Here is a 10970-nt window from a genome sequence, read left to right on the forward strand (position 1 = left end):
ATATCTCACGAGTCTATGTGCCATATCCGGATCCACCAGGTTACTTTGATGGATATGCCTGGCCCTTGTACTTGAAAAACAAAAAAGTGATAGAAGAAACTGTGAATGACATTGGTACTTTAATATTTTAACACGCAATAAGCACAGTGACTTAAATCACTTCTATTGTTGTGGATTGGTTGAGTGAGGTCTTTGCCCTTTATACAGTGTTTCTGGATGGCACACAGAAGATCGAGACATTGCTCTCAACTGTTCTTGCAGACGTTCAGGAAATGCTTATGGTTACACAGAGATGAGTTGTAACGTAAGTAGTTCAACAGTAAAACTGCAGCACACTTAAAAGATTTTGCCATTTAAACTCTTAGACAACTTCTCCATCTGAATTATTTCCAGCAGTCAGCAGTGTATTCTTCAAGCATATTATGAATTTATCAATGTGTTCCTGATAACGTCTTATTTCACTACCTCATTAAAGTCGATTTGCCGCAAGACTGTCATATGACAATCTGAAACATGTGCATTAATACTCAAAAGAAGTTAATTAATAGAGCAGAGCATGTTTACAAATGCTCTGAAGTTCTAAACTTCATCGGTCCAAATGCATAAATAATGTTATTAGATTAATGTTTTACTTTTTTGACATACAAATATGAAATGTTGGAAAAATGCAATGATACTTTTAAATATGATATTAAACCACCAGGAGGTGGTGGCAAGTCGAAATTGAATTTCCATCTGAAATTGAAGTCTGTCCCAAATGCTCCCTGGTGGACTCGTGGCAAGGGCCCTATAAGTATGCACCAAATGATGTCACCAAAATGTGAACTCTGAAGAAGTTCACAAGTCTGGAGTGTGCCATTTGGGACAGGGCCTTGCTCTCAAAAATATCTGCTCCACCCACAGTTTTTCACTGGAACAAAATATAACACACCCAGATCCATTATGCTGTTACAAGTGTTTTCACATCACTTTTTTTACTCAGCTGTTTGCTTTTACATAAGATCTCTATTACTGTGTATAGGCTACGAGGATACTTGCACAGACGGGCATTTCGTTGCTGATTGTGTGTCAACAGTTTAAGTTATTATGCATGACCGTGATAGAGACGAGAATCCAAAATACACACTGATGGCAATAATGAGGTCTCTGCAAACCATCTTCTTGTTGGTTGTCCTTTGTCTTACCAACTTTGTTGCAAGTGCAGGTTAGTGCTTTGTGTTTTTACTGTTATGTTTGGGTAATTTGTGTATATGGATAGGAAAATATATTTGGGTAGTTGACATAAGCAGTAAAAAACACTTTTTTGTAAAACAGTATTCTGGCTCTTTAACTAATTAAATTTGTCCGTGGAGTTTAAAAACAGGATATGGTTTCAAACCAGAGGACAACATTTTCAGAGACATAATTTATCAAGTTCATATGCTTGTAAAAAATTATGCCTGAGGTATTTATTAACAGTTGTTTACTTTTTCTTTTTAATTACTAAAAGTTGTCATTTATTGAACATCCTTGAGACAGTCACACCATAGGAAATTTTTTTTGAAAGAATTTGAAATAATATAAATAATAATTATATAACAATGGGTCCATGTAAAGACAGAGAAATTTTAAATGATGACTATATTATTAAAAAAAAAATTCTCGTGTGACAGTGAAAATGTCTATTGTCTTAAACCCCATTTATGCAAACTTTTAAAACAAAGGAGTTTAAAATGTTTAATTAAAGTGTTTAATGATTGCTTAAGAGTAATGTATCAAAATTCTGTGAGATTAATGATTAAATGAAAAACACCTGATTATGAAAATTACATTAGTGAACAGAATGATAATAATATATTTTTCTGGGCTGGCATGACATGCCAGATTAAAATGCAAAAATAATCAAATATAAGTGTAAACATTTTGAAACAGATTTAAGCAACATCAAAGTGAAAGCAAAAATCTGAGACCAGACACGAGACGGGGATCAGAACAATGAGACTAGACAAGATTTTTACAGAATTTTAAGAAATCTTAACTGTTGAAAAACATGTATAGAAGTGTGTATGTTGTTTTGCAAAAAGTGTGAGGCTGAGAATGTTCTTATAGTTGTGCAGATCTAGGCTGAGGTTTTGTTATTTGAGTGTAAAGAGCAACACTGTGTTATTTTTATTTTAGTGTGTAAGCAATCATAAAAAAGTAATGTCAGATTTAGTTAAAAACCAAGCTCTTACCTGATATGCTGAAATAAGTGAAATTATTCAAAATGCTTAGAAAATACTTGACTTAATGCAGGAATATTAATAATCCACAGCTGTGCAGGTGATGTCTGAACCAGTGTCAGGAACATCTGCTGCTTCTATGTTTTCTCTCAAAATCCTTTATATCAAACTTAACGTCTTAACTTCAGTTTGTTTGGATGCTGTGATCTGATCAAGGCTGTTTCTTGAATCATTTTTAGATGTGATCAAATATAAAGGTGACAATTTCACCATGACGTTTCCTGCACCTCAGAAAGAAGCAATGGGTGTATTTCTGCACAGCAGAAGTGAGATCAGCCGAGAAGTCTTCTACTACTATTTTAAAATCAAGAAATTAACTGTCCATAAAGACTTTGAAGGACGTGTTGGAGTCAAATATGATGAAAAGACCCTGACAATAGACATCATTAACCTACGACTGACAGATGCTGGGGCTTACTGGTGCACCTGCATTCGTTTGCAGGGGGGATGTCAAATGGACGACAAAGGTCCTTTTCTTTTGGTGAAAGGTGAGTGTAAATTAATGTTTTGTTTATTGACATGTAATTCTCAGCATTTAATTACAGACAACTTTTACCAATTAACCAATTTTTACCAATTTAGGATCATGCAACACTAAATATTTCAGATTTTATAGTTTTTAGTGTATTTTTTTTTATCAAATATTTTTTTTTATCAAATGCTGTTTTATTGCTGTAGTTTTGAAGCTGGTGGTGCATGAGTACTTGGTGTCAGGGTTCGGGGCTAATCACCTGCCTTTTGGGGTTGTGAGTGTGTGTTTGGATGGTTTGACAGCTCTCTGTGTCTACCTGTTTGATTTGATTTTTCCTGCTCTCCTTGTTTCTCCGTTGTTAACCTTAATTGTTCGCCACTTTGTTCTCAGTGCTCTTCTAATTTTTTTCCCTTTATAATTCCCTGTGTTTCTCTGTTCATTGCCAAACTGTTGTAACTCTTACCAATAGCTCGAGCTGATCTGTGTACTCACCTCACCTCACCTGGTCTTGTCTTGTCTTGTCTTGTCTTTTCTTTTCTTGTCTTGTCTTGTCTTGTCTTCAGGCTCCATGGTCTTTTGCTGTTTGGCTCTGCCTCTTGTTCTCACGAATGCAGTACTCCAAGATTTCAGCTCTCATGTCTCTGGTATTCGGCTGTCGAAAGAGCTAAACTGTGGAACGAAACTCATCTGCCTTGTCTTATCTGCTTTCAATAAAGCTCAGTGTAACCCGCAACTGAATCCAGCCCGTTCATCCTGACACTTGGGCTATAATTTACTGTATTTGGGCTTCTCTTCACAGAGCCTGTGGTCAGTTCCTCAAGTCCTGATGCAAAGTCCTCAAGTCCTGATGCTGGTGGCGGGAATGACTTAATGATCCCAGTGATGGCTCTCATAGCTAGCAGTTTGCTCTTACTGATACTCCTTGTGTTTGGAGTGTGGCTGGTGCCCAAGGTGAATGTCCGTCTGTCAATCCAAAGGTCATCAGAAACTTACACATATGCAGCCTGCAAAGTGCAGATTTCAAATTTGTCTTTTTCTGTATTTTTATTTACCTCTAGCCATGTTTACACACTTGTCTATGACCAATACTTTTGTATTATACATCAAAGAGGCATTTTCCAACAAATGTGTTTAGAGGTTAATAATCAAGCTAAATTGTTCCTCTCTTTGTCCGAAATTAAACAAAAGAAGAGAAAGTAGAAGAAGAGGAGAAAAGGTGTAACAATCGAGTGGACAGAGTGTATATGAGACATTCACATAAATATCCCTTATACTTTTTTTTTTTTTTTGATAATTCCAAGCTACTGGAAAACCAAATCATCTGGTGTGAAATATCAGTGGTGTGCGGTGGTGGTGGGCAGTCTTTCTTGATTGCCAACACACTATAACTGATTAATTTGGCCCAATTTTCCAAACCATTCATACAGTTCTCGAAAAAAGACAAGTTTCTGTAGTACATGTTGTGCACCCTCAAACTCATTACTGTTGAATTTATGTGTAGCCCAGTAGTGCTTACTTGTACACTATTTTTGCAGAAGTGAGAGACGACTGTCTAGGGGAGGCAGAAAAGTTTTGGTCAGAAGACTAAACTGCTATAACAAACAAGGATACTACCAATACTGTAATGAAATTTGCCAGAGGATGCTGAATGAATGAATTTATTCATTTATTTATTTACAGTTCTTCTCCTTCAATGGCAATCGCCAATGAGTCTGGATTGAGACGGAGAGTCTGAGGAGGATTCCAATGTCATCAGTAATCGTCATTAGAGTCCTATGGTGCCAAAAGAGTCTCAATAAAGATAAATGCACACACTACATTCACATATGCACACATAGGATTCATTCATGCACACACATGATTCATAAATACACACACAGGATACACAAATGCACACAAAATTCACAAATACACACAAAAAATTTAAAAAGCACAGAAGATTCATAAATGCATACAAAATTCAGAAATGCACACAAAATTCAGAAATACACACACAATTCAGAAATGCAAACAACATTTACAAATGCACTCAAGATTCACAAATGCACAGGACAAGATTCAGAAATGTATTTCTGATGCACAGACACATAGGCTATATCCTGATTTACAAACTGCTTGCGGTCTGTGAACTTCATTGCATTTGTGTGTGAATTTTGAGACTCCCCTGACTTGGCTCTACACACAAATGCCTTTTTTTAAACAGGGAATGATCTGCAACCAATCAGATATCTCCCTTTTGTTAGCCAATCACAAGAATGCACTCCACGTGGGGGATTGTTTACTTATAAGCCAATCAGCGAACAACTCGCTTTCCTCAGCAAACAACTCACTTTCCTCACGCAGCAAACGACTCACTTTCCTCAGTGAATGAATCACTTACCTCACGCAGCCGGAGACTCACTTTGCGCAACCGGACACCCACTTTGTGCAGCAGGAGACTCACTTTCCTCTCGCAGCGAACGACTCACTTTCCTCATTGAACGATTCACTTTCCTCACAAGTCACATAGACATCATATAGGTAGACGCCCCATCGAACGCTACTGCCTATTGGCACGAACAAGCCGTGGAGCCGCCATTTTGGACCGGTCGCCAGCTCCACTCAGTGTAACTTGTTTGCCAGGTGCAATGAGCTGTCAGCGCATTAAATGAATCATAGCTCACTGAATACCTAACTGATTTTGACGCGGATTTTTTTGCTGCAAAGATCATTCATGCAGCTATGATATAGGACACATGATTCGGTGTATTTTAATATTCATAATAGGCTTTACAGTTACATATTCTGTTCTGATAGAAGATATAAATGACCAGACGCCCAAAATATAAATATGTGAGGTAGAATATTTATAAATCACACACTATAAATATGATAAAGAAGCAGAAACAGATAGTTGCAGTAAAATAAGATATTTAATAAGTTGAAGAAACAATTTATTATAATTAGTGACATATACACTGGTTCTCTCTCTCTCTCTCTCTCTCTCTCTCTCTCTCTCTCTCTCTCTCACTCACACACACACACACACACACACACACAAACTCTCTCTCTCTCTTCTGTGACTGTTGACACCAGAGGAGCTTGTATTGCTGAAGCTTGGCGGATCAACCTCTCTGCAGCTCTCAGCACCTTATAATAAGAATACAAATTATGCATATTTATTAGCGCTTTACACAGTACTCAAATACACTATAAAGAACAGAGAAAATATGAACAAAGCAACCTTAATATACATTACTTGCTGATATCACGTGTGCTAACACACATAACAGTTATGTTATGTCGAACAATGTATGTACTCAGATTGGATTGTGTTGGTATTAGGCACTTAACGTTACCTAACGCTAAAAGTAAGTTTCGTGCATCTAACGTGTTTTTTCGAACTTCTTTCTGATCTGAATAGTAATAGTAAGTTATGTGAGAAACACTAACTAATGTTAGCTAGCTACGATTTCAGTACAGTACTATCAAAGATCCTTGCTCCTTCTCAATTCTCTGGATTTAAGGACAAACTACAATCAATAGTACAATAGTAATGTTAAGTCTTACTTGTGAAAAGTAATCCCGAGCCGTACTTGCGATGCTCCGCCGATTAGAACAGGAAAATGCTGCACAGTGCTCTGGCATCTTAACTGCTGCTACGCAACGAAACTAGGAGTACGACCGGTTCAAGATGGCGGCCGCAAATCTCGTCGCCCAGCGGCCAATAGGGCGTCTACTTATATGATGTCTATGACAAGTCACGCAGCGAGCGACTCACTTTCCTCAGTGAACGATTCATGGTTAACTTTTTTTTCTGCAGTCACTGGGCTATATGTATTGAGACATTTTTAAATGTATATTTTGTAAAAATTATAAAAAATAAACCTGAATTGTAATCTAAACATCTCTATTTTCATACAATTTCATAAATAAGTAGGCTATAATAAGCCGCACCACAGACATATCTTGCTGTGTGAACACGTTCATGTGATTGGCTTATAAGTTAACAATCCAATACAATTTGTAAATTTTGTGTGCATTTGTGTATCCTGTCTGTGTATTTATGAATCATGTGTGTGCATGTATGAATCCTGTGTGTGCATATGTGAATGTAGTGTGTGCATTTATCTTTATTGAGACTCTTTTGGCTCCATACTAATAATGTTAAGCAATTTGTAATGACTGCTGGAGTTCTGTCTTCACAATGATTATTTACATTTTGGTAACAGACTTTTAATGTAGGAACAGAAACTTCAAAACAGTTCATGCAAAAATAAAAATCTACTGTTAATTGACACATCCTCAGGCCATCCAACGTGTGAGTTTTTCTTCAGTAGAACCTTAAAAGATTAGAACAGCAGTGTACTCGATAACGTCAGTAAACTTACCTTCGACACTCCGGTTATCTTCACTGGATGTAGCCCATACAATACGACGAAATATGATATCAAACAACATTGCCTCTTTTCAGTTTCATTTAAAATATAGGCCCACAAAAATATGATTCACGCAACGAGTACACGCATTAAAATAAAACGAAATAATATCCAGCTCCACTGCCTTGTCGTTTTCTTCAAAACACAAACCATTTCGTTTTCATTTAAAAATATATAAAACATTAACATGTGGTTTAGGTAATAAGCACATATAATCTGATTATCTTCTGTATAATATTATAATAAAATTAAATATGAAAAGCACAATTCTGCCTTTTTTGTTAAATGTCAGTTTTAATGAACAATATAAAACAAAAGAAAAGTATGACGTATAAGAGAGTGTTATAGAAAATAAAGACAAAAGCAAACAACTCGGTCAAATTTAAAGGGGGGGTGAAATGCTCGTTTTCACTCAATATCCTGTTAATCTTGAGTACATATAGCGTAGTACTGCATCCTTCATAAATCCAAAAAGTCTTTAGTTTTATTATATTCATAAGAGAAAGATAGTCTGTACCGATTTTTCCTGGAAAAACACGACAGGCTGGAGGCGTGACGTGTGGGCGGAGCTAAAGAAACACGAGCGCCAGTAGGCTTTTGCGTTGAGAGCATGTGGAAGATGTGACATTACCGTGAGGGAAAACCCATCATCCAAAACAAACCATGGCTTACAGTCTTTTCAGTTTTACTCACTGCCTGCGGTTCCAACACACGATTGTGACCCTTTTTCCTTGGATTGCATCATCCTTAAGAAATAAACTAAACGCAAATCCGTCGTCAAACTGGGCCTTGTGAACAAGCATCTTCGAAATGCAGGGAACAAACAAAAACACTTGCACAACTCCGTTGATGCTCTGTAAAAATAAACTCCATCCACTGGTCCCTTAATGCTGTTTTTTTCTGGTAATCTGTGCAGGGTTGTCTTGCCCTGGCAACCAAAAACACACTTCTTTTGTGACTTTTCGCGACGCTCTTTGCTCTGATCAGTGAATCGCTCTGCTCAGTGAAATGTCTGTGCTGCTCAGCCTTGCTATATGGGAGCACGTGCTCTTCCGGCAGAAGTGCCTTAGGACCCATATAAGGAAATTCCGCTCCATCTAACGTCACACAGAGCAATACTCAAAAAAAAACTTTCCGAAACTTGTGACAAACTGGAAGGAGTATTTTTGGAACAAAAATACTCCTTCAAACATACAACTTAATTTTTTGAAACTTTGTCCATGTTCAGCATGGGAATCCAACTCTTTAACAGTGTAAAAAACTCAGTATGCATGAAATAGCATTTCACCCCCCCTTTTACAACAAAGTCAGCGTTGTAAAGTATTAAAATGAGTAAATAAATAATTTATTAAACATAACTTTGTGCTCACCCATGCAAAAGGATATGACCCAGGGGCGATTCTAAGATTTTGATTTTAGGGGGGCTCAGCCCCCAATAAGGGTATGATTAAAAAATTCTATTTGACTATTAGGGTAGGGTTGTATACTACTAACCTTATTGCAATCCACTATTCCATTGTATTCCCTGTATTTCATATATGGGAGTAGGAGTACTGACTGAGCCATATACAACACTGTAAAAAAAAAAACTAATACAGTTTTTTAGATGTGACCAGTCACTGGAAAATTTTGAATTGGGAATGTAGATTTTTACACTAAAGACATCCTGATTCAGTATTAGGACATTCATGTTTATCCTTTGATGATACCACAGCTTTTTCTTATGAAATGTACGTGGAAATTGGCAGAAAATTAAAACAACATAAGGGTTCAATGACTGCAATGAATCTTGGGAACACAGTGGTATTGTGTGTGTGTGTGTGTGAGGCTGTCTGTTCTATTCTCACCTGACTGTTGCTCATTTGCAGACCTACTCCCGCACGACAAAAAAAATGTTGTATATCCATCTACAATGAAAAATAAATTATTATATTTTATTATTATTATTATTATTAATTCTTAGCTTTTTAGCCTTTATAATCAACAATACGGTTGGTTATACATCAAGTCAGCCCCTGGAAATTTATTTCATTTCAAATCATTTAACTAACCAGCTAATATTCATTAAGAATATAGACAAAACATGTATTAATGTAATTGTCTATTGGCAATATGTTTAATCTGTTCTATATTTATTTCTATTTATTAAAAATAACACCATTATCAATTTGCCACTTCTATAAATCAATCACTTAAAAAAAAAAAAACTCTTACTCTAATATATGTATCATGATACACTAATGATTCATTATTACTTAATACAAAATCATATTTAATAATACAAAACAAAATAACTCCACATGATGTTTCTCTCTCTGTGACCACCGGCGGCGCCAGGGGGGGGTCTTGGGGGGTCTCAAGACCCTGCCAAAAAATGCCTTGACCCCCCATTTGACCCCCCCAGCCTCTTCCTGATTAATATATATATATATTCGGGATAAAGATCCAAAAATGTTTCTCTTCAAACTACGCAGAACAATAATAAATAATAATTATTTCGACATTTATTCATACACTGAACCGAGAACCGTTTCTGTCGGACGCGTCCGATTCGAGAACCGATGAGCTGATGATACTGCGCCTGTGTGATTCAGTGTGAAGCAGACTGACACAGAGCGCATCTGAACCGAACTGATTCTTTTGGTAAATGATTCTGAACTGATTCTTTGCTAATGTTATAAGCGCGGGTAAACCAAAGGCTTGAATGAAGGGCAATCATCGCCAATGACGGCATTACATCGAGCGCAAAAGAACCGGTGAACCATTTTTTTTCTCAACTGGTTTATTTGATCGAATTGTCCGCATAGCTGTCAACATTGAACATTGAAAATAAGGGAGATTTCCCGGAATCCATCCCCAAAATAAGGGATTTTTTTACACGATGCTTATCCACACAAAAAAAAAAAAAAAAAAAAAAAAACCGCTAATCATTAACAGTTTGAAGAGTATAACTACACAATATATAATAAAGAATGACAGACCAATTGATATATGTTAAAAGTTATTTTTTTATTAACAAGGTAATATTAATAATAATTTTGTGCTGCGAAACGTCGTTTTTCCTGACAATGACAAATTTTGCAGTAGGCATAATTTGGACCTACATGGCTGCTTGTCAGGTAGTGGAAGGTGGATTCCCATTTACTCAAATATCGGCATAATGTCCTCGGTTTTGGTTGGTGATTAATTTGTTGATTTTGGCATTCGGTATCCTGATCCATCATCGCACATCACACTCATCTACTCTACTCTCGAAGTTCACTTGCCCATACTTTTTCCCTCTTCCCCCCTCCCGGTGTCGCCGCTGCAACTTTCTTCTTCTTCGATGGTAGCCTAAGCTACTGTATACTGCCACCTGCTTTACTGGAGGTCCACAAACCCAAGTGCAAGCCACTTCACAGACACAGATAGTTGCGTGTTCTGAGTTAACACAGATTGTAAAAATACGGGATATTTTACGGGAAAATACTAAAACGGGAAGACAGCGGGAAAAGAGCTAAAATACGTGAGAAACCCGGAAAAAACGGGAGGGTTGACAGAAAGAACCGGTTCACTTGAGCACCTGCTCCTTTGCCCCTTAAGTGCCCTTTTGTCAAAAGCAAAATTTTCTTCGCATTTTTTTTGTAATAACATAAACTTTTGTGAATGCCTGCCCATACCCAATCATAATATTAGTACAATTTATTAATAATAATTTAGCCATAAATAAGATGACCAACATGATGACTGTTCACCTGACTACGACCTCATCCAACTGGGAAGATTCCTCATGCTGCACGCGCATTTTTTAATTGCTAGAGGATATTTCAACATCGTGGC

The sequence above is a fragment of the Carassius auratus genome, unplaced genomic scaffold (assembly GCF_003368295.1).
Source record: "Carassius auratus strain Wakin unplaced genomic scaffold, ASM336829v1 scaf_tig00217098, whole genome shotgun sequence".
NCBI classification, from domain to species: Eukaryota; Metazoa; Chordata; class Actinopteri; order Cypriniformes; family Cyprinidae; genus Carassius; species Carassius auratus.